Source organism: Cetorhinus maximus, chromosome 7, assembly GCF_964194155.1.
Source record: "Cetorhinus maximus chromosome 7, sCetMax3.hap1.1, whole genome shotgun sequence".
NCBI lineage: Eukaryota > Metazoa > Chordata > Chondrichthyes > Lamniformes > Cetorhinidae > Cetorhinus > Cetorhinus maximus.
The window spans coordinates 87,489,585-87,515,021 of NC_135885.1; the positions used below are offsets into that span (position 1 = coordinate 87,489,585).

General features: G+C 45.0%; 1 protein-coding gene across 2 annotated transcripts in view; it reads right to left on the reverse strand.

Annotated features, from left to right (window-relative positions):
• The window catches only part of LOC144682920 (short transient receptor potential channel 6-like), a 223,598-nt gene that overhangs the window by 97,625 nt on the left and 100,536 nt on the right, over nucleotides 1-25,437 (reverse strand). The window lies entirely within an intron of this gene.

Here is a 25,437-nt window from a genome sequence, read left to right on the forward strand (position 1 = left end):
TTCTGCTTGTGCATTACCCTCCAACTCAAAATGGGCTGGCTTTAAGAAAACACAAAAGTTATATTATGAAATAATAGTGAATAATTAAAGCGATATACTTTGTGTTGCAGGGTGTTGGTTACAGTTTGGTAGGTCTGAAGAGATTTTCGTAGTCGTGCGTAGATTAACTGTAAATGAATTGACTCTTAGAACTATTTAAAAATATACAGTAAAGGATACAAGCCAGGAACTGCCTCCATGCTTGCTGGTACACTCGGCTTGGTCCAACATCAGACTGACCCTGGGTGCAGGTCATGTGCTCTCTGATATCACTGTGTGGGTGATACTGTACTCAGTTCCACATTAACCAGATGTGTGCCAGGCCCTTATGCTGCACCTCCCCCAAACCTTTATCCAATGTATTTTAAGTGATTATAGTTTACCTTATATCTTACATTGTTATTACTATCATACATTTACATTGTCATTACTACATTATCACTACCCCATCTTCCCCCTTCAAGTCCTTGAATTCAAATGTTCAGGTGGTTTGGAGGCCTTAAAACCCTTCCACATCTCGTTCGCACTACAGTCAGAACAGTGGTAGACTCTGTCATTTCTAGTTCTTCCTGTAGGTTTGGGGGTTGTTCTGACATCTGGTTACGTTTTCATCTTTTACATCTATTCTTTCATGTTGAACTGCACTTGGTCGGTTTCACTGTCGTGCTCGTTATTTGTTGCTACCCTAACTTGTCTCTTGTGGGGTGGACAAACATTGTATTCGTTCCCTTGTCATTTCTTTCACGTCTTCCTTTGTCATGTGGGTCATGGCAATGTCCTCTGTGCCTCTGCATCTGGATCTTCTTTTCAGGTCTGGTTGCTTTGCGGAATTTTTTCTCAGTCTTCCAGCATTTCAGTTTTTCTCTGCCTTCCTGCGAGGTTTGAGTTTTTCCACAAGCTGCCACCATGTTGCAGGGTGTTGGTTACAGCTCGGTAGGTCTGAAGATGTCTTCATAGTCTTACGTAGGTTAACTGTAAGTCTTAATTGATTCTTTGAACTACAGTAAAGTCCCACCATTTGTGGCTTTGTTTGTGTTTTCACTTACCCGCGCTTTATACTTTGTACACAGCATCGCCCATTGTGTGAGCAATGTTCGTTTATCCACAGTTTCTTCTCTCTCTCTCTTCTTTCCCCAGGGAGACGGCTGCCATGACGGAGCAGAGACTGGAATGGTTTCAGCTGAAGTGCAGCCGAACAGAGGGATTAGCCTGGAAATGTCTGAATTGCTTTGTCCAGGGCTTCAATAACGACTCGATTCAATTTTAACTCTTCACTGATGTATTGCTCAGAGGCTCCCCCATCTGTCCTATACAGGTACTGCCACAGTTTTGGTGGAGAGTCCAGTACTGCCCTCACAAAATAGATTTTTCTTTTCCCACCTATTTCCATTATTTTTAAATCTATACCTGTAATGCCCTGTCAGTCTTTCCACCCCACCCCGACTAGAGCTGTACCTTGAGTGTCCTGCCATCCATTCTTAATTAGCACATTCTCTTAGATAATATCACCACCTTTAGCACCTCTTTGTTCCTTTGTCTGTGACATCTTTTGATTATCTGCTCCTATCACTGCTTGCTTGTCCCTACAACCACCCCGCCCACAACTTCTCTCCCCCCACCCCCACCCCCCACCTTAAACCAGCTTATATTTCACCCCTCTCCTAATTTTACTCAGTTCTGTAAAAGGGTCATGAGGACTCGAAACATCAACTGTTTTCTTCTCCGCCGATGCTGCCAGACCTGCTGAGTTTTTCCAGGTAATTCTGTTTTTGTTTTGGATTGCCCTCACATGACTGGAACCTATTTAATTGAGTCCCATTCAAAAACATGTTCCCCATTCACAATTTCACCATTTGTCAGATTTTGTGGGAACGTAACCTCTGCGAATGGCAGGACTTTACTGAATTTACTAATATACAGTAAAGGGTACAAGCTAGGAACTGCCTCCAGGCTTGCTGGTACACACCACTCTGTCCTTCAACTAGACTGACCCTGGGTGCAGGTTATGTGGTCTCATAAGCACTGTGTGGGCAATATTGCACTCGGTCCCACATTAATCCTACATGTGCCAGACTTTGGGCATCCAAACAGACACTATTTTTACTTCACTGTCCTTCAACAGTTCCAGTACGCCAGACTGAAACCTAAGCAGGGTTTTTGGGAGAACAGTCATAGGATATAATGCAACAAAGATTATTCTGGCATTAACAAAAATTTCACCAAGTTGAAAGACAGAGAAACTGATGTGACTCACAGCAACACCTCCATGCCTCTGGTCTCAATTTCATGAGCTTCACTGGCTGTCATTTGGTGCCAGGTCAGGAAGTGCATTACTCAAATTCTCCTCATTGTCTCCCCGATACTTGCTCCAATATCAAAACTGCTTTCTTCAATAGTCTCTGCAATATTGCCAGCCTCTGCTTCCATCTCTTCTGTCATACAGCCAAAACCCTTTGTCCTTACTTTCATCACTGTGAGGCCTGATTTCTCCAATTCTCTTTTACCTGTTTCCCTCCGTCAACCTTTTGCAAGCCTGAACTCATCCAAAATACCAGCCCGCACGATCTCATCATACCATCCAATCTGCTGATTTCTGAATGCTTAGTGTAAGAAATTTGCCTTACATCTGCTTCAAAATATTGCCAGTAGGCAGATGGAATGCTGGGAAAGGAATGAACTAATGCAAATTAAAGCATTTCCTACATGCGATAGAAAACAAGCCATCTTCACAGGCCCCAAGACACCTCACTAGAGAGGTTTTAAAGAAGACTTGCCTGTCTGGACCTGTGAGTGACCCTTTGTAAAAGCATAGACCTGAGAGGCTGGGAAGTAAACAAGCAACCCGCAGGTCGAGATGCTGCTTCATTGATTACAGCAACATCAGGAATATCAACACAGTTCCGTGAAGTGATTATAAATAAAAGACTTAACTCTTCTAACATAAGTATCACTCACATTGGTCAATAGCATGGAGGAAGTTTCTTTGGAAATTAAGGATATACAAGATAGTGTTTCTAACATTTTGGTCTTCATTCCACAGTCCTTGGTTTTTAAGGGGATGAATTTCCAGACCTTTTTCTCTTGCTCATCCGTCTGAACTTCATAGAGTCATAGAGGTATGCAGCACAGAGAAAGGCCCTTCGGCCTGTCAAGGCTGCACCAGTCAAACAAGTACCTAACTATTCTAACCCCATTTTCCAGCACTAGGCCCATAGCCTTGTATGCCATGGCATCGCAAGTGCACATCCAAATACTTCTTAAATGTTAGGAGGGTTTCTGCCTCTACCACCCTTTCAGGCAGTGAGTTCCAGATTCCCACCACCCTCTGGGTGAAAAAGTTCTTCCTCACACCAGCTCTAAACCTCCTGCCCCTTACCTTAAAGCTATGCCCCCTGCTTATTGATCCCTCCACCAAGGGGAAAAGCTCCTGCCTGTCAAACTTATCCATGCCCCTCATAATTTTATACATCTCAATCACGTCCCCCCTCAATCTCCTCTGCTCCAGGGAAAATAACCCCAGCCTATCCAATCTCTCCTCATAACTAAAACTCTCCAGTCCAGGCAACATCCTACTAAATCTCCTCTGCATTCTCTCTAGTGCAATCACATCCTATAATGCGGATTCCAGAACTGCAAAGCTGCACTCTAGATGTGGCCTAACTAGCGTTTTATACAGTTCCAGCATAACATCCCTGCTCTTATATTCTATGCCTCGGCTAATAAAGGCAAGTATCCCATATGCCTCCTTAACCACCTTACCTACCTGTTCCGCTACCTTAAGGGACTGGTGGACATGTACACCAAGGTCCCTCTGATCCTCGGTACTTCCCAGGGTCTTACCATTCATCGTGTATTCCTGTGCCTTGTTTGTCCTGCCCAAGTGCATCACCTCACACTTATCCAGATTAAATTCCATTTGCCACTGATCAGCCCACCTGACCAGCCCGTCTATATCCTCCTGTAATCTAAGACTATCCTTCTCACTATTTGCCACCCCACCAAGTTTCATATCATCCGCGAGCTTACTGATCAACCCTCCTGCATTCAAGCCTAAATTGTTTATATATACCACAAACAGCAAAGGACCCAACACCAATCCCTGTGGAACCCCACTGGACACAGGCATCCAGTCACAAAAACACCCCTCGACCGTCACCCTCTGCCTCCTGCCACTCAGCCAATTCTGGATCCAATTTTCCAAATTGCCTTGGATCCCATGGCCTCTTATCTTCGTTATCAGTCTCCCATGTGGGACCTTATCAAAAGCCTTTCTGAAATCCAAGTAGGCTACGTCAAATGCATTGCCCTCATCTACACACCTGGTCACCTCTTCAAAGAATTCAATCAAATTGGTCAGATATGACCTCCCCTGAACATTTGAACAAAACCATGCTGACTGTCCTTGATTAATCCCTGCCTCTCCAAGTGTAGATTAATTCCGTCCCTCAGAATTGCTTCCAATAGTTTCCCCATCACTGAGGTTAGACTGACTGGCCTGTAGTTCCCTGGCTTATCCCTTCCTCCCTTCTTGAATAACGGTACCACATTGGCTGTCCTCTAGTCCTCTGACACCTCTCCTGCAGCCAGGGAGGTATTGAAAATTATTGCCAGCACCCCTGCTATCTCCTCCCTTGCCTCAATCAACAGCCTTGGATACATTTCATCCGGGCCTGGAGATTTATCTACTTTTAAGCCTGCCAGACCACTTAGAACCTCCTCCCTTTCTATGCTAATTTCTTTAATTATAACACAGTCCTTCTGCCTGATTTCCATACCCACGTCGTCCCTCTCACTTGTGAACACCGACACCCCTACCTATGTCTTCCGGCTCCACACACAAATTACCACTATGGTCCTTAATGGACCCTACTCTTTCCCTAGTTATCCTCTTGCTCCTAATGTACTTCAACAGAAAATCTGTAGTATCCCAGAAAAGAATGTAAAACATATTTTCCAGGATTTCTTCACAGTTAGGCAGATTTGGTTCTTAGTTTAGTTCCAGTTTCTCTTTTGGTGGTGCTTGTTGGAGTCACTCTAATACAAAATTTAGGCATTCTTTGCCAGGCATTTGCAGACAGGTCTCTATAAATTTTAGAGATATATGTCTGGCAATGAGAGAGAGAGATATGTTAAAACTGTATGGCTATACCAGCGAGATGCAGGCAAACAGAACCTCTATGGATGGAGGATCATTGCACTGACCTCTCAGAGGGCTAATACCATCTTTCTACAGGAAGTTGAGGCAGCCAGTTTACAAATATCACAAGGACGAGGTTATATAATTTCTGGAAACTTTGTTAGCTCCAAGCTATAGATCTTAATCTATTCAATAGATTGGCTACCTAATGATATTAACTTATTAGCTATCTAAAGGGTCTAATTTTAAATTACTCTCAGCAAGTTATATCAATCTCAGACACTGATCACGACTATAGATATATAATCAGCAAGCAATTAATGCTGACTTATTATAACATAAATGAACTGCCTTTTTAATCTCTGTTACTTAGTCAATTACCCTATTTATTAATTAATTGTACATGTGTAAACTTAAGTGTTACTAGGTATGATTCTAAGCTTAATAAACAGCTGCTGTTTCATGAATTTTTTGCCCAATTTCTTTTTTGATGATTGGCAAGAATTATTCCTCAGTAGCAAATCCAGATCAGAGTTTGGCAGTATAAATGCAATATAAGCCAAATTGGTGATCTAAAAGGGTTCAGCAGAATGTTTTTAGGCATTATTAAATAGGTGCTAAATCCCAGACAAGCTTCTTAATGAATAGTTAAGGTTGAGAAATCAAAGATTCATCCAATGAACTCAATGAAGTTCTATGATTATTGATCCCAATGTTCTTACATTGTCCTTGTTTTCAAATCTCTCTGTAGCTTTACCCCAGCCTACCATAGTGACTACATCTCTGAATGCAGACTCCACTGATTTAATTCAAGGTTTCTATTCAACCCTTCTGCTCCATTCTCAGTTGACATTCATGCAGACACTATGGCCCAGATTTTTCTGTCTCCGTCCTTGACGAAACAGAGGCAGGGGAGCATTAAAAATGGCAGGCGGGACCCAATTCCAAGACTCCTGTTTCCATTCTCAGCTATTTGAACTGCATGGGATAAAGGCACGGGTAGTGAGCCCGCACTCCCAGATTTGCCAACTCCATTGCGGGGATGGGCATTTCAGTCGTCCCCAGAATTTTGATGGAGTCGGGCTAGGTTTTGCAGGAGACCTAGTTCATGGCTTCTCAGAGGGACTGTGAACCTGTACAGAACCAATGAGGGTTAATTTAATTTAAGGGTTAAATTAAGGGTTAATTTCTATCTACAGTTTAGTCTTTCTTTAATTAAGCAATTAAACAAAAGTTGCTCTTTGGGCTAGGAGAAGGTGAGTTTTAGTCCAGCTTTAAAACAGGACTCATTCAGGCTCTGCTTGCAGTTGGTTAATTGGATAACTGGCTTAAACAGGTTTACAGAAGCTAGATTCAGGGAGCATAAAAGTTAGTTAAGGATGAAATCAGTGCAACAGTGAGAGAGGATATTGGCTCAGAAAATCTAGGTGTAGAATCAGTCTGGGTGGGGCTTAGAAGAAACAAGGGGTGGAAAACATTAGTGGGAGTTGTCTATAGGCCTCCAAACAGTAGTCGTAAGGTAGTGGACGGTATTAAACAGGAAATTAGAGATGCATGTAACAAGGGTGCTGCAGTAATCATGGGTGACTTTAATCTACATATAGACTGGGCAAACCAAGTTAACAGTAATACTGTGGCAGGAGAGATTGGGCTGACTAGGCCTGTATTCATTGGAGTTTAGAAGAATGAAAGGGGATCCCATTGAGACATATAAAATTCTGACAGGGTTGGACAGACTGCAGGAATGATGTTTCCTCTGACTGGGGGGGTCTAAAGCAAGGGGTCACAATCTCAGGATACAGGGTAGGCCATTTAGGAGTGAGAAGTGACACTTCTTCACTCAGAGGGTGGTGAACCTGTGGAATTCTCTACCACAGAAGGCTGTGGAGGCCAAGTCACTGAACATATTTAAGAAGGAAATAAATTTCTAGACTCTGAAGGCGTCAAGGGGTATGAGGAGAGAGCAGGAGTAAGGCATTGAGACAGAGGATCAGCCATGATCATATTGAATGTCAGAAGAGGCTCATAGGGCTGAATTACCTACTGCTGCTTCTATTTTCTATGTTTCTATGTCATTAAATAATACGGCAAAGTCTTTGAAATTCTCATTAAGTGGAAAAAAAGCCATGCAAAAATCCTTTTCAAAAACATTATCTCTCTTACATTATCATAAAACTGTCACTTAAACACAGCCAGTCTGGCCATCTGCTCAGCCTGCTTCTGTTGATACAGTTTCCAGGCATCATTATGAAAGTTTTGCTGAGCTCCAAAATTACTACTGCATTCAGCCTGGCTTGGATTTGCTTCCACAGTTGCAAAGGAGCCTACTAGGTTTGTTTCACTGGAAGCTTCATTACCTTGTAATAACTTGATCTTTCTTTAAAATGGTTTTTCAATGCCTGTGTGTTTATTTGGACAAGATTAAAGATTTCTTCAATGGGAATTTCACTGTTTGTGTTTGATTGACAGTTTTATGAAAAGATAAGAGGCACCAATGACATGACTTCGGGAAGATCAAATATGATGGTGATGAAGAGGGGCAAAGTTTTTGATAGGGGATTTTGAATGATTTTTTTTTATCATTTCGTAAGCATTTCAAAGACTTGCCAGTGTTATTAAATAGCTTATTGGTTGTGTATCTAGTGGATATTGGGTGAGTGGGCATGGATGAGGCATGACGGTATGGATAGAGCATGTGGGGCATGGACGATATGAGGGGCATGAAGAAGTCATGGGAGATATGAGGGATGGATGGAGGAGGTGAGGGATGAGGACTAGAAGGCCTAGAAACTATGTATTGAACTAGGCTAACATCCCAGAAAATGGAGGTGGACCTTCTAACCTGCTGGCCTCACCATCCGCCTCCATGATGCGTCAGGCTTGCCTCCAGAAGGAGCGGACCCTTCTTCAGCCCATGCCCGCCTCCTCACATGAAAATAGGGCAGGCAGGCTCCTCCAGGATGGAGATGTGATCGTAGAGTTGGGAAATTTCCCACCTCTGCAATCCCATGTCCTTGATGAAAATCTGGCCCTGTGTTCCTCCCATATGGAACTTTCTATCTCATTGCCTGCATCTTTCTGCCTCTCTCCAAGATTTAAAACCCTACTGAAAATGTTTCTCTCTGACTGTATTTTTGTTTTCCCAACCTAACCTTCCCATTACCCACCTTTTTCCCCATCCTTTACGTCTATCATGTCATTACCTTCTTTACTGTAAGGTGTCTTAAAATATTTCCTGTGCACGAAGGATGCTTTATAATCGGAAATTGTTGTTGTAAAATTAACAATCCCTTTGTACTTTATGACACCTATTAGCTACAATGTTGTAAAGGCATGTCTTTGAAAATTACTGCTGAAATTTGAGAAGCAGGGACATTTTTCTCTTAATACTGAGAAACTGAAGTGAAGAGTCAAGGTCTACAGTACTGAACAGTATCAAGGTCAAAAACAGCAGAAGAAACAATAAATCAAGAAGTTGTGGTTTGGTGACACCAAGATTGGGTTTTGAAATACTGTAGATTACAGAAGGAAAGGGGTTCCATGATTAACAAAAATACTAAAATTGTTATTGTGACAAGAGGGATGCTCATGGATTATAGAATTTTTGTGTATTTCTCAAGTCATATTCAATAACCTCATATTCTCTTTTTTGCCCTGTGAAATACTTGGATGTAATCATGACCCACTGCTTACCAATTTTACAAATGAAACTTGACCTAAGTAGTCATGCAGTATTATAATACTTCTTTGATGGTATTCGGGATGTCTCTTTGCAATTCAAATCCTAAGTTTATGCGTGTTAATATGTATGACATGTGGCACGTTATTTTAAATTGTTACGGTAGGATTAGTGTTTCTGGCAGGATTCCACCTAGTGTAGGTGTGGCTACAAATTGCTTTGTGGGACAAACCAGGTCCATAGATAACACAGCCATATATATTGCTGTCATGACAATCATTGAGCTTGATACATTGACATCTTTTAATTGCAAAGCTTTGAGTGCTGATTTAACTAGAAGCAATTCCTGATAACTATCTATATAATTATATCCTTTTGGATCAGTTGTTGTGTTGTAGGTTTCTGAGGTCAGAGTTCTCTTGATGGACAGTCGCACACAGATAAATGAGGCAGATTCTGACAGATAAATGAGGCAGCCTTTCCCCAATTCTTCTGGCTTCCTCGGAATGAAATGGATGCATAAAAACTCTAGCGTGTTAGGTGAAACTAAGAAATAGGTTTTATGTTGTGGTATTGGTTTGGATTTGGTAATATTGAGAGTTAACAAAATGTTACACTTTATGTTACTTCTATATTCAAGGAAGATTAAATTGATAATTCTATAATTAAGCAAAATCTGCTGTATTGACTTTATGCTACTGTTTAACCTTAAATTGCTATTGGTCTGAATTGCAGTTTACAGCTTAAGTTACATGACTTGATAGATTATCTGAAGGGAAAAAAAACTTTGGTGGGAAGTGGGGTGGGTGGGCAATGTTTGTTCCAACTTAGTGATTTAGGTACAGTGTCAAATGTTCTATTCAACACCTATGCAATGTTACACAATCAGATATAGTGCATTTAAATTGATATTTCAGTTCAATTCAGGGTGGACAAGTGGCACATGAAACTTAAGGGTGGGCAAGTGGCAAATGAAATTCAATGCTGAAAAGTGTGAAGTGATTCATTTTGGTTGGAAGAATGTGGACAGACAACATAAAATTAAGGATACAATTCCAAAGGGGGTGCAGGAGCAGAGGGACGTAGGGATATATGTGTGCAAATCATTGAAAGCGGCAGGACAGGTAGAGAGAGCAGTTCATAAAGCATGAACTTTATGGGCTTTATAAATAGGGGCATAGAGTACAAATGTAAGGAGGTTATGATAAATCATCAGTGCAGGAGTTTCTCTGGGTAGTGTCCTAGCCCAACGATCTTCAGCTATTTCATCAGTGACATTCCCTCCATCATAAATTTAAAAGTGGAGATGTTCGCTGGTGATTGCGCAATGTTCAGCACCATTCACAACTCCTCAGATACTGAAGCAGTCTGTATCCATACGCAGCAAGACCTGGACAACATTCAGGCTTGGGCTGTTAAGTGGCAAGTAACTCTTACGCTACACAAGTGCCAGGCAATGATCATCTCCAACAAGAGAGAATCTAACCATCTCCCTTTGACACTCAATGACATTACCATTGCTGAATCCCCCCATTATCAACATTCTGGGGTCACCTTTGACCAGAAACTGAACTGGACCAGTCATATAAATACTGTGGCTACAAGAGTAGATCAGAGGCTGGGAATTCTGTGATGAGTAACTCATTTCCTGACTCCCTAAAACCTGTACACCATCTACAAGGCACAAGTCAGGAGTCTGATGGAATACTCTCCACTTTCCTGGATGAGTGCAGCTCCAACAACACTCAAGAAGCTCAACAATATCCAGAACAAAGCAGCCTGCTTGATTGGTGCCCCATCCAGCACCTTAAGCATTCACTCCCTCCACCATTGATGCACACTGGCACTGCAGCAACTGACCAAGACCACTTTGACAGCACCTTCCAAACCCACAACAAGGGCAACAGGTGCATGGGAACACCACCACCTTCAAGTTCCCCTCCAAGCCACACACCACCCTGACTTGGAAGTAATCACTTTTCTTTCACCATCGCTGGGTCAAAATCCTGGAACTCCCTTCCTAACAGCACTGTGGGAGTACCTACACCACATAGTCTGCAGTGGTTCAAGAAGGTGGCTCACCACCACCTGCTCAAGGGCAACTAGGGATGGGCAATAAATGCTGGCCTTGCCAGCGACACCCACGCTCCATGAAAGATTAAGATAATTGGCAAAAGAAGCAATGATGACATGAGGAAAATCTTTATTAAGCAGCGAGTGGTTAAGATCTGGAAGACACTGCCTGAGAGTGTGGTGTAGACAGTTTTAATCCGGGCATTGAAAAGTGAATTAGACCATTATTTGAAAAGGAAAGATATGCAGGGCTACGGGAAATAGGCGGGGTAGTGACACTAGATGAATTGTTCTTGCCTAGAGCCAGCATGGACATGACGGGCTGCATGGCCTCCTCTGTGTTGTAACCATTCCATGGATAGAATTTTCCCCCCGTTGGGGGGTTGTGGGGGGGGTGGCGGGCGTGGGTGCGGACCCAATCGGCGTCCCCGATCAGGTCTGCACCACCATTTTACATGAGCGGGTCAATTAAGGCCCACCCAGCATGCATGCGAAAGAACGCAGAAATCTCTGTGCCTCAGGGAGAATACCTTTAAGTTTAACAGTTCAATGAAGTGTTGGAAAAATGTTTATGACATGTCCCCTCGTATGAAACTGTCACATGAGCTGGGACATGTGCATTAATTTCAATAAAACTTTTTGAGAAAATTTAAAATCATTCATGAAACCTCATCCCGCCCGTGGATGAGGTTCCATGAAAAATGCGAAGGCCGCCTGGGCTCTTCACTTGCCTGCCAATCTTAAGGTTGGACAGGCAGCCCTGTTAATTGTTTTAATTGTCAGTTAAATGGCCTTAACAGGCCTTTGACAGTTCGGCAGACGTGTAGCTGAGTCGGCTGCACGCCCGCCGAACCGAAAATGAAAATGATGCGCGGTGACGTCGGGACGCACGCCTGATGTCACCCTGCGTCATTTTATGCCTTGGTGAGCGGGCCCCACCCCTGCTCACCAAGCCGAAGATTCTTCCCCATGGTTATGTGAAAGGAAGCAAAAATCCTCTCATAAGTGATCTTAATGATTTAGATGAGGGAATTAAATGTCATACCTCCAAATTTGCAGATGACACAAAGCTGGGTGGGAGGGTGAACTGTGAGGAGGATGCAGAGATGCTTCAGTGTGATTTGGACAAGCTGAGTGAGTGGGAAAATGCATGGCAGATGCAGTATAATGTGGATAAACGTGAGGTTATCCACTTTGGTAGCAAAAACAGGAAGGCAGATTATTATCTGAATGGCTATAAATTGGGAGAGGGGAATGTGCAACAGGACCTGGGTGTCCTTGTACACCAGTCGCTGAAGGCAAGCATGCAGGTGCAGCAGGCAGTAAAGAAGGCAAATGGTATGTTGGCCTTCATAGCCAGAGGATTCGAGTACAGGAACAGGGATGTCTTGCTGCAATTGTACAGGGCTTTGGTGAGACCACACCTGGGATATTGTGTGCAGTTTTGGTCTCCTTATCTGAGGAAGGATGTACTTGCTATAGATAGAGTGCAGCAAAGGTTTACCCAACTGATTCCTGGGATGGCGGGACTGACATATGAGGAGAGATTGAGTCGATTAGGATTATATTTGCTGGAGTTCAAAAGAATGAGGGGGGATCTCATAGAAACCTCTAAAATTCTAACAGGACTAGACAGGGTAGATGCAGGAAGGATGTTCCCGATGGTGGGGGAGTCCAGAACCAGGGCTCACAGTCTGAGGATACTGGGTAGACCATTTAGGACTGAGATGAGGAGAAATTTCTTCACCTAGAGAGTGGTGAGCCTGTGGAATTTGTTACCACAGAAAGTAGTTGAGACCAAAACATTGTCCGCTTTCAAGAAGGAGTTAGATATAGCTCTTGGGGCGAAAGGGATCAAACGGTATGGGGAGAAAGTGGGAGCAGGCTTTAGAGTCGGATGATCAGCCATGATCATAATGAATGCGGAGCAGGCTCGAAAGGCCAAATGGCCTCCTCCTGCTCCTATTTTTTATGTTTCTAAGTTTCTATGGTGCTGCACATGAATAAAATATGTGAGCAAAGCTTTAAAATATAACAATCTCCTTGATGTATGAGCTATGGCATGCTATCTGATCAACTCAGGCTGGCAATAATAAGCCAGGTATCCTGGAAATGGTAGAATGCTTTATACTTTCAATTTACAATAACCTATAAATTATCTGTTGACTCCTCTAAAATATAGAATAACCAAGGGCAGAATTAAATGCCATGTTTTCTCCAAAAATCCGACTTTTCTAATTATGAAACGAACATTTTCATAGTAGTACTTAAAATTCTACAGTAATATTATTAATTATCAACATCTGAGAATTTACTAGTTTTGACAGAATTGACCAGCTTCTATCAAAACCTTGATTTGATATGAATTGACAGTCCCTGTAAAAGTCACCACTGAAAGTTCCACATATAGAGATAAACCAGAGTTATTTTTTAATTGCTAGACAGTTAGGCTATCTCTACATCAAACGTAGTGTTCTTCCATATTACTGCCATCTGAATCATAAGCTCATATGTGACAGTATGGGTCGTCATGGTTACTTGACTTCTGAAGCTATTATTGGTCCTCAAAGAGAATACAAGGAGCATATTTAAAAAACTGGCATACCAAAGAGAAGATTCTCATATGTTAAAACATAGAAGCCACATTTCAGGATATTGGATATCTAAAATGTAAAGTTTGGTCTAAATTTACTTGAACAATACTTGAACAAAGTCCAGCTGCTTTAAAAAGTAACCAGGCTTTGACATTTCACACAGTTCTGAGAATTTTTGGGGCCTAAATTTGGGTAGAATCTGTCCCAAAAACCATGTGCCCCAATTTATAATCTGCATGTCAAGTCCCCATTGAACCTGATTTGCAAATATTAAAGTGTGGGTCAGTGTGTCTGCAGCCCTGAACATCCAAATATTTCGCCCTCAGTACACTAAGTTAGAATGGGAAATATAAAGTGCTTCTATTGCAAGGATTAGCTGAGATTGGCATAAGTAAAGAAACACCCAGGACCAGATCTTTGCCCCGGGTCGGGTGTGTACTAGGGAGATTTCCCAGCTTGGCGAGCCCGACCTTTAGAAATGTCTGCCCACAGGTCGGCTTGTTGGTCGGTGGGGGAGGTGGGGTGGTGCTGGCTGAAAAAGGAGTCGGGGCAGGTGAACGAAAGCAGAGGCTGCTGGGTGAGGAGACAGGCTGAAAGCAAGGCCTGCCTCTATGCTCCAGCATTGTGTTTAAATAAATAAATACAAAATAAAACAAAAAACATCCCTCCAGCCCTCACCGTCCCTATGCCCAATCCATGTCAACCCATGTCACCATACCACCCCTCATGGCCCCTCACACCCCATGCCAACTTAGTGCCCCTCTACTCATCCCCATTATTCCATTACCCCCTAGGCCAACTTAATGCCCCTCTACCCACCCCCATGGCCTCCACATCCTCTATGGCAACTTAGTGCCAACTCATGGCAATCCATGACCCTGACCCACCACCCTTTAGCCCTAGCCCATCCATGCCAACTCACCTAGTATCCTTGGACAGTTCCTTGATAGCTTTGGCATCGCCTGTACAGCTTTAACAGCTTTGACAGATAGACAGCTTTCACAATTCCTTGATAAGTTGGACAGCTCTTTGACAACATGACAGTTCGAATGAGTTTGTGCATAAAAAGTGCATAATCATGTTCATTTTTAACAATACCAGAGGGTGCCTTACCTCTCCCAAAGGTGTCTAAGGACCCTATCCAAAGGGGATCTTTACCTCTCCAAGAGGGCACACTGGCTATCCAAATGCATCCACCGAGTTCAGGCCTCCTCTTACCTGTTCTAATCTACAGACCCTGGATTCCACACTCCTGTCCTTTCAAAATCCCACTTCAGTGGATGCAGTGGGTGAGTTAAATGGCCAGCTGCCTCCGCAAATCACATGTGCGAACCCCAGCCTGACTCCAGCTCTGCCCCCACGAAGACAGGAAATGCTGTTTCTGGATTGGGACTTAGAAATTCTGGCCATAAAATCCAGCTCCAATGGGAAAATCTTTGGATCCCATTATCATGGAGTAGGAGAAAGAACAGGATGTGGAAAAGAAGAAAGAAGTGACATTTGAGAAAGATTCATCCTTCAAACTATTACCTAGTCTTTTCTGAACCCCCAAGAATGTTCAGGAAAGACATTTCCGATGAACCTCTCCAGGAAATGTTTCTGACATCTGGACATATATGGCACTCCCAGGGATCTCAGTAATATCAGCCATGGTGTCATCTGGGCTTTAATTTAACCATTGACTGTTGAACATTTCTAGACAGCCGGGAAATAGCCTTATAACAAGGAAGCAATGATATATAGTTGGCCAGTTCTACTCCATTCCAAAGGTGCAACAGATGGCACCCACAATGCTTCATGAGCTCCATGGCCAACCCCCTCAAGCTCCTCAACATTAATAGCTACCTTTCACTGAATGTCCAGATCATGTGTTTGTCGCAATGAATTTATCCTTCTGAATCTGGCTCTCCCAGTAAGTGAGCAGATGGCCATGAAGTGCATGTTTGGCAGTTTCCTCTCCTGGAGTTCCAGCAGCTTCCCTCTTTGCTGAAAGCCCTCTGTCATGTTGAAATTGTTTTGTGCCCCCTTGAAATGTCCTCCTCCCTTTATTAGCAATGTCTATCAGACTGTCCAGTGAAAGACATGTGTTTAAATGGGCGCAAAACTATCCATGAGCCATCCAGTGTAACCAGCGAGTCAACTCGCTGAGCTAAGGAATCTTACAGCTACCTGCTGCTCTGCCATCTGTTGATGCAATCCTGCAGCCAGATATGGCTTTCTAAAGACTGCATCCTAATTTCCAAGCATGTCAGGCACAGTATTCCCATTCCCATTTTCCACAGAGGTTTTATTTAAACAAACTTCAAATGGATATTTAAATGGGCTGACCCCAAATTATGGCAGATCAGCTGTGCAGAGGATCAGAGGCTCTACGTCCTGCCTTTGGGGGGCAGATGTTGCACAATTTTTCACATGGAATTTCAAGGCCAAGCAGTTTATCTGAAACTTATCGTAACTAATACTTGACAAACCATGGTCCAGAAGTCAGCTTTACTCACAATAGATGCACCTTCCCTGAATAAATAAATCTGTTCAAGCAACGATTTGGCTTTGAGGTACTTTTACTTCAGAATACCCTGTGGCCTTTAATTTTCAGAGCAATTAAGCTTCACATTTTGCAAATTTAAATCCATTTCCAGCGATTAATTACATTTCACAAATTAAGTTTAATGTGAGCTTTACAACCGACCGAAGTGTCATTAAGCTGTTGCTGCTACTGCTGCTGAGAAAAGCGATTTCTAAAAGCACAGCAGTGCCACTAACAGGACTTTAGCAGTAAAACAGCCCCGGGTTTGTTTCGATAATGAACCATTATCATTTTTTCAGTGCTCAACTCTTCACCAGAAGCTACAACTGCTCCGCATAATAGCTAAATATGACTGAACAGTTGTGATTTGTCATGGAAGAATTCAACAATTTTCTCTGCCTCACCGTGCGCTGTCCACCTTCACTTCACCCTTTCCTTGAGATGCAGATTGCACGTTGCAATTCTAAGGGCCCTTGCCTCCCCCCAATCTCCAAGTATCTAATGTTCATGTATGATCTATAACACTGAGTGTTGGCAAGCTATTGAAATGCACAGAACATCAGGGGTGGAACCTCATGCTCCCCACCCTGTAGAAAAGTTTAAGTTTGATACATAGTTACAATTAGTAGTTTAGTTATGTGTAATAATCAAGCAATCAAAGTATGTTAACCCAATTTATTATGCTGAATTGTGGGACACTAGTACATCACAACTTGGGCCGGAGTTTTCCAGCCCTCTTGGCACCAGGTGTCATGGCGGGCGGGATGGGGGAATATATGGCGGGAAGGCCAAAAACCGGTTTCACACCGGTGTGAAAGTACAGCGGGATCATCCGATGGTGTCCGCCATGGCGGAACACCAATCCTGCTGGAGGCCGGCGTGAACCTGATTTGCAACCCGGTAATGGGTTGCAAAGTAAGGCCCGAACAGAATTGTCCTCCAACGCCAGAGTGACCGTTACTTGCTCAGGCCGTGGACATCCGAGGAGCAGAAAGTGCTGGACACGTGCATTGCATACTGGGTGGATTCTCATGGACATGGTTCCACCGTGAAGCAGCTCACAGAAGGTGGGAGGCCTCCGTTGATGTCACGGGTCTGCTTCGGAACATCACAGTCTTGGCCATGGGTCGCTATGGATGATCAGTGGGGGGGCGGGAGAGGAAGGTTCAGCTGTGAGTGGGAGAGGAAGGTTTACTGGGGGCAGTAAGGTTGGGAGGGTTGGGGGGGCGGGTAACAAAAATGTCAGGGGGTGGTGAGGTTGGGAGGGGGAAGAGGGAGTACGGGGGTGGAGGGTGTAATGGGGGAGAATGCGGGGAGTGGACAGGTAGGTGTAATGGGGAGGGGAAGAAGGTGCAAGGGACGGAGTTCGGAGGAGGGAAAGTGTCCAAGGGGGGTGGAGGGAGTAAGGGTGGGGGAGGGAGCAAGGGAGATGGAGGGTTTAAGGAGTGGGGGATGCCCAGGTGAATGTGCAAGGGAGGGGTCTGTGGATTCGATGACTGCGTCCTGGTGAGCCGACTGAGGGTGGGTATGATAGGAGGGAATGATGATTATGAGAGGGGGTAGAGGCAGCCAGAAGGGCGGGGGGGTAAGAGTGCTTCAGTAGAGGTGGAAGGGATGACGAGGTGGTTGGTGGGGACTCAGAGGAAGACATGGACACTGGGGGTGGGAAGGAGGAGGTTGGGGAGCTCAATGTGGATGGGGGTGGGATTCTCAGGAAGGTAGGGAACGTGCACATTCACCATGCTCATGGCAGGGAGGCAGTAGTGTAGTGGTATTGTCACTGGACCAATACTCTACAGACCCAGGATTGCTCTGCACCACAGCAGATGGTGAAATTTGAATTCAGTAAAAAATCTGGAATTGCAAGTCTAATGATGCCCATGAAACCATTGTCGATTGTTGTATAAAGACGTATCTGGTTCACTGATGTCCTTAAATGTTCACTTAAATACCGTCCTTACCCAGTCTGGCCGACATGTGACTCCAGACCCACAGCAATATGGTTGACTCTTAAATGGCCTAGCAAGCCATTTAGTTCTCAAGGGCAATTAGGGATGGGCAATAAATGTCCACATCCCATGAATGAATTAAAAAAAATACCTCGACATCCTGGGGAGACAAGGGTTTGGGTTGGTAGGTGATGCCATGGGGGCCAATAGTGATGGGGGAAAAGACATGGGTGACTGGGGGAGGGGAAAGGATGGGGGAGCTGATAAAAACTTCACTTGGACCATTGTAAGTGAGCGAAGCCTTGTGTTGGACGGGCACAGGTGCTGCATGGGAGTGTGATCAGTGGGTGGGTGGAGATGCAGGTCAGCTCAGATGGAGATCTGAAAGAGAACCCCAGCAGGCAGCATTGAAAATGCTCAGGACAGTGAGATGAGTGTGATGGAGGAAGGCTCCGCGTGTGTGGGAGAGTGCTTGCACAAGGCTCCGAAAGGCCCTGCCACACACACACACACACTTCTCCCTCCAGATTCACTCGTAGTCCAGCTGTGTGCAGCTGAACTGCTAGTGGGGGGTTGGGGTGTGCAGTGGAAGCACTCATAAAGCCTGTCAATTAAACTGAAAGACAACATTATGCAGTGAAAGTGAATGTATTTTCAGACTAGAAAGTGACAAAATGTGTCCACCTGTGCAACCACTTGTGATCAGAATTTCTTAACTTTTCTAGCCCTATCACTTCTAGGTGCTGCCCTGACATCAGCAGCAGTAGTGGAGACAGCCTGTGCAATGGTTGGCCCTGTTGCTTCTGATTACTTTGGCGTGCGTCCACTGGAGAGCCAAGCCTGGAGGGCCCCAGCTTGCTTTGGCTGCTCTCCTTTGGGCCTGCTGCTCCCTCTGCTCCCTCTAACAGAGGATGGGGTTGAGGGGGTCACAGGCAAATGGGACTCGGAAGGAGCGGACAGCCTCTGATTCCTGAGCAGATGACCCAGGGGTGTTCAGCTGCCGCTCCTCCTCCCATTTGGGTGCCGGAGGGCTCCAACCTGTCTCCTTGAGGGGAAGGAGCACTTGCAGGGTCGTCGAAGCAACCCGTTCCCCTCTCATGTTTCCACCGCAGGAACTCACCCATGGCTCCTACGATGGAGCGCAGGTCTGCACACATCTCCATATTCTGCTGGACCAGGGTCTCCATGGCATCCGCCATCCTTGCCATGGTGACTTCCATGCACACACATGTGGGCACCACTTCATCCTCCAATTCCCGAACCACTCAGTTGAGGGCTTCCAACAGCTCTGTGTGATATTCCCCTGCCTTTTGCTGACTCTCCACAATGAGTTGGAAGGCCGAATCCAGAGGATCATCATCTGACTCAGACCTCACAGATGCCTCTTCCCCAGCAGTCCTCTGAGTGCCAGGAGTTCGGTTGAACCCGCCTCCTCCTGCTGTGGATACATGTCCATGTGGTGACCACCAGATTGTGAACCTGAGCCTGCTGTAGATCTAGGTCCCACCGATGTGTGTGATTCTGCGCTGATGGAGGGTGTGGTCTTCCATGCTGCTTATTTCTGCTCTTCAATGGAAGTGGTGTCATCTTGGCTGGAGGTGAGAACCTGGATGGAGCTGAGGGCCTGGCTGGTTGAGGGTGTCGGTCGCTTGGCAGAGCACCCTGTGAACCAAAGTAGAGATAATTAGTGCATGCCAGCAGAGTCAAAAGCAGGAGAGAGAGCACTCAAAGTTGATTTGAGGAATGACGTGGTGTCGTATCCTCATGTGGATGTTCGCCGTCAACCTTGCCGCTTCCACAGGCACGGTCCACATCGTTACCAGTCACCGTGATGACACACTCCTCAAAGTGAGTGAGGGGCCTAATGTGGGCTACTCCATCCCCAGTCAGGGACTTCTCCCTGCTGTTGTAAGCCAGCTTCTCCTGTATGGAAACAGATGGAGAGAGGGAGCATGGCACTATGTGGAATGTTTGTGCGATGAACAGAGCCATGGACAAGATGAAGATTCGAGCTCGAGAGAGTATGAGCCTGATGGAGATGTGAGTGTGTATGTGAGAATTAATGGTGTTGTCCCCTGTGACGTGAGATCCCTGTGGATGTGTGATGGGTTTGTGAATGTCTGAGTTGAGTGTGATGAAGTGGTTGCCTTACCATGGTGGAACGGATGAGAGCATTCATCCTCTTCCTGCATTAGATGGCTGACCTCCTCTGTGCCCTGGTGGGGCTGACCGCCACTGTCACCGCCTCCCAGCTGGATTGTTGACTCTGGTGGATCTCTAGCAGCCAAAGCTGGGGTAGAGGACATTGTAGCAGTCTTCCACTGCATCCAGAGAGAGAGAGAGAGAGAAAGAGAGAGAGAGAGAGAGACAGTGAACTTAGCTGGGTCTCCAGATCCATGGGTCCTCACAATGGAGATTGCCTGTAGTACCAGCAGTGACCATTGCTCCCAGTGGCACTGCTGGGACTATGCCCATCCCTAATTGGCCTTGAGAAGGTAATGGTGATCCACCATATAGTGTAGGCAAACCCACCGTGCTGTTATGTTAGGGAGGGAGTTCCAGGATTTTGACTCAGCAACAGTGAAGGAACACGTCAGTTCCAAGTCTGGTTTGTGAGTGGCTTGGAGGGAAATTTGAAGGTGGTAGTATTCCTATAAATTTGTTGCCCTTGTCCTTCCAGATGGTAGATGTCATAGGTTTGGAAGGTGCTGTTGAAGGAGCCTTGGTGCGTTCCTGCAGTGCATTTTGTAGATGGTACACACTGCTGCTACTTTGCCTCGGCTGAAGATAGTTGATGGGGTGCCAATCAAGCGGGATGCTTTGTTCTAGATGGTGTCTAGTGTTGTTGGAGCTGCACTCATCCAGGCAAGTGGAGAGTATTCAATTGTACTCCTGACTTGTGTTTTGTAGATGTGGACAGGCTTTGGGGAGTCAGGAGGTGAGTTAGTCACCACAGAATCCGTAGCCTCTGACCTGGTCTTGTAGCCACAGTATTTATAATGGCTAGTCCAGTTCAGTTTCTGGTCAATGGTAACCCCCAGGATGTTTTTTTTTATTCATTCATGGGATATGGGTGTCATTGGCTAGGCCAATATTTATTGCCCATCCCTAATTGTCCTTATTCAGAGGACATTTAAGAATCAACCACATTGCTGTGGTCTGAAGTCACATGTAGGCCAAACCAGATAAGGACGGCAGATTTCCTTCCCTAAAGGATGTTAGCGAACCAAATGGGTCTTTACGGCAATTGGCAATGGTTTCATGGTCATCATCAGACTTTTAATTTCAGATTTTTCTTGAATTCAAATTCCACCATCTGCCATGGTGGGATTCGATCCCGAGAGCCCAGAGCATTAGCCTGGGTCTCTGGAAAACTAGTCCAGTGACAACTGTCTAGTGACAAACCACTATGCCTCCACCTCCCCCCAAAGTGGGGGATTCAGCGATGGTAATTTTTTTTTCTTTTTTAAAATTATTTTTAATGGGACGTGGACATCACTGGCTAGCCAGCAATTTTATTGCCCATCCCTAATTACCCTAGAGAAGGTAGCGGTGAATTGCCTTCTGGAACTGCTGCAGTCCATATGGTATGGGCAAATCCACAGTGCTACTTAGGACAGAGTGCCAGGATTTTGACCCAGCAGCAGTGACGGAACAGCGGTATATTTCCAAGTCAAGATGATGAGTGGCTTGGAGTGGAACCTGCAGGTGGTTGTGTTCACATGCATCTGTTGCCCTTGTCCTTCTAGGTGCAGAGGTCATGTGTCTGGAAGGTGCTGTTGAAGGGGCCTTGGTGAATTACTGCAGTGCATTTTGTGGATTGATGCCACTGTGCTTCTGCAGTGGAGGGAATGAAGGTTTAAGGTGGTGGGTGCTAATCAAGCGGGCTGCTTTGTCTCAGGTGATGTCGAGCATCTCGAGTGTTTTTGGAGCTGTACCCATCCAGGCAAGTGGAGAGTATTCCATCACACACCTGACTTGAGCCTCATAGATGGTGGACGGGCTTTGGGAGTCAGAAGGTGAGTTAGTCACCATAGAATTCATAGCCTCTGACTTGTTCTTGTAGCCACAGTATTTATATGGCTAGTCCAGTTCAGAATTCCCAGCCTCTAATGCCATTGAATGTCAAGGGGCGATGGTTAGATTCTCTCTTGAGTTAAGAAATAGAGATAGTTTAATGAGTTATATCGGTATTTGTAGATGTTATAAATGAGTTTTAGCTTTAAAGTTTAAGTCTGATTTGTATTTCTGTATCTGTGTGTTAAGAAAGGTCAAATTGAGTTTTAGTTTCATTTTAAAAAGGTCCCTGCATTTCTAATGAGATTTCTTACGACTGTTGCAGCCAAGGTAAACAAACAAGTGTAGAAGAATTGGGCTGTTACCTAGCAACAGGGGTCTAGAGAGGTAGGTCCCTTCCACAGATATACACACCGAAGAAGAGAAACAGCAATTTTGATTTTGGAAGCTGTTTGAGTTCAGTTGGTTTTGAAAGTAACTGTCAGGAGAGACTGGAGCAAAAGGGGACAGATAGCCATTCCCAAGCTAAAGAAAAGACCCCAAAATCCTGCGGAGTGCAACAAGGGAAAGCCCCAAGCAGACCTTCTAGTCAAAGAAAGGACAGGAACCTGGAAAAGGTCCTGTTAAGTGAAGTGAAGAGTGAGGGGCAGAGAGAAAGGCTCCAAGCTTCAGATTTAAAGAGGCAAAAGCTGCAGAAAGAAGATTTAAAGCGAGAGAAGCTTGCAAGATTCAAGAAGGTCCAAAGAGATAATTGAAGGTCTGTAACTCTTTGCTATGGGCATGTGAAGCTGTGGTACTGTTATAGGCTGAGTCAACGAGAGAGTGTGTGGAAGAAAGCTTGAATGCACATGGTGACCCAGGAGAGAGGAACATCGGAAGGAGAGTTCAAAACCCTGGAGGTGAACCATTGCGGAAGGCACCTGAGAGAAAGCGTTGGTTGGGAGAAGATTCCAAGGCAAGGTCTTGGAGAGCGGAGATTGAAAACTCTTGTGTGAAAGATGGAGTTCAGTGAGGCCAATCGGCTCCCAGTAAAACAAACATCTGGGGGAAGTTGATGAGAGATCCATAGCATCTGATTGAGGTGGCATCTGTCACTTGGTTTCAGAGTGTGGTGTGTCTGACCACAGGTCACCATAGGTTTATATAGACTGTATACTTACTGTGAACATTAATGTATAAGATAGCTTTTGTAACTTGTGTTATCCTTAAAAATCTGTATATATCTGTAAAGGTATAGTTGTGGGTGAAGGAGTATTGTAATACAGTTCATCTTTTCTTGTTAAATAAATGTTTTAATCTTTTGTTAAAAGTTCATTAGCTGACTTCTCTGACTCTGTTCAGTAGCCATTCTCCATGTATTTAAACAAACAAATAAAAGTTAGGATCTATCAAGCTGGGTTCCAGTCTGAGATCAGGCTTGTCCAGGGATAACCTCAGCTGGGACCATGACACTTGGTGGAGATGGACAATGCCTGGCACTTGTGTGGTACAGATGTAACTTGCCACTTATCAGCCCAAACCTGAATATTATCCAGGTCTTGCTACATATGGACATGGGCTGCTGAAGGGTTGCGAATGGTGCTGAACTTCGTGCAATCGTCAGTGAACATCTTTATGTCTGACCTTATCATGGGGGGATGGTCATTGATAAAGCAGCTGAAGATGGCTGAGCCTAGGACACTACCCTGATGATGATGTGATGTTCTGGAACTGAGATGATTGACCACCAACAGCCACAATCATCTTCCTTTGTACTAGGTATGACTCCAACCAGTGAAGAGTTCTCCCCCTGATTCTCATTGACTCCAGTTTTGCTAGGGGTCCTTGATACCACACTCAGTCAAATGCTGCCTTGATGTCAAGGGCAATCACATTCACCTCACCTCTTGAATTCGGCTCCTTTGTCCATGTTTGGACCAATGAGGTCTGGAGCTGAGTGGCCCTGGCAGAACACAAACCGAGCATCAGTGAGCAAGTTATTGGTGTGTAAGTGCTGCTGATAGCATTTTTCACAGCACCTCCCATTACTTTACTGCTGATCAAGAGTAGACTCATGGGTGGTAATAGGCCAAGTTGGATTTGTCCTGCTTTTTGTGGACAGGACATAAAATTTTCCACATTGCCAGGTAGATGCCAGTGTTGTAGCAGTACTGGAACAGCTTGGCTAGGGGTGCAGCTAGTTCTGGAGCACAAGTCTTCAGTACTATTGCTGGAATGTTGTCAGCCATAGCCTTTGCATTATTCACGGCCTTCAGCCATTCCTTGATTTCATGTGGAGTGAATCTAATTAGCTGAACACTAATTCGTAGGAAGTCGTAATGTTGGGGAGCTCAGGAGCAGGCCAAGATGGATCATCCACTTGGTACTTCTGGCTGATGATGGTTGCAAATGCTACAGGTTTTCCTTTTGCTGGGCTCCCCCATCATTAAGGTTGGGGATATTTGTGGAGCCTCCTCCTCCTTTTAGTTGTTTAATCATCCACCACCATTCACGACTGGATGTGGCAGGACTGCAGAGCTTAGTCCTGATCCGTTGGTTATGGGATTGCTCAGCTCTGTCTATTGCATACTGCTTTTGCTGTTTGTCATGCAAGCAGTCCTGTGTTGTAGCTTCACAAGGTTGATACCTCATTTTTGGTATGTTATTATGCTTGGTGCTGCTCCTGGCATGCCCTCCTGCACTCTTCATTGAACCAGGATTGATCCCCTGGCTTAATGGTAATGGTAGAGTGGGGAATATGCCAGGCCATGAGGTTACAGATTGTGGTTGAATACAATTCTGTTGCTGCTGATGGCTCTCAGCGCCTCATGGATGCCCAGATTTGAGCTACTGGATCTATTCAAAATCTATCCCATCTAGCACAGTGGTAGTACCACACAACATGATGGAGGGTGTCCTCAATGTGAAGATGGGACTTTGTCTCCACAAGGATTGTGTGGTGGTCACTCCTACCAATACTGTCATGGGTAGATACATCTGCAGCAGGCAGGTTGATGAGGGTGAGGTCAAGCAGAATTTTCCCTCTTGTTGGTTCCCTCACCATCTGCCACAGACCCAGTCTAGCAGCTTTGTCCTTTAGGACTCAGCTAGCTCGGTCAGTAGTGGTGCTACTGAGCCACTTTTGGCGGTGGTCATTGAAGTCCCGCACCCAGAGTACATTCTGGGCCCTTTCCACCCTCAGTGCTTCCTCCAAGTAGTGTTCAACATGGGGGAGTACTGATTCATCAGCTGTGGGACATGGGGGTGTTGGGGGGACTGTACATGATAATCAGCAGGAGGTTTCCTTGTCACTGTTTGACCTGATGCCATGCCATGTTGTCTGGAGTCAATGTTGGGGACTCCCAGGGCAACTCCCCCCCGACTGAATCCCACTGTGACACCACCTCTGCTAGGTCTGTCCTGCTGGTGGGACAAAACGTAAC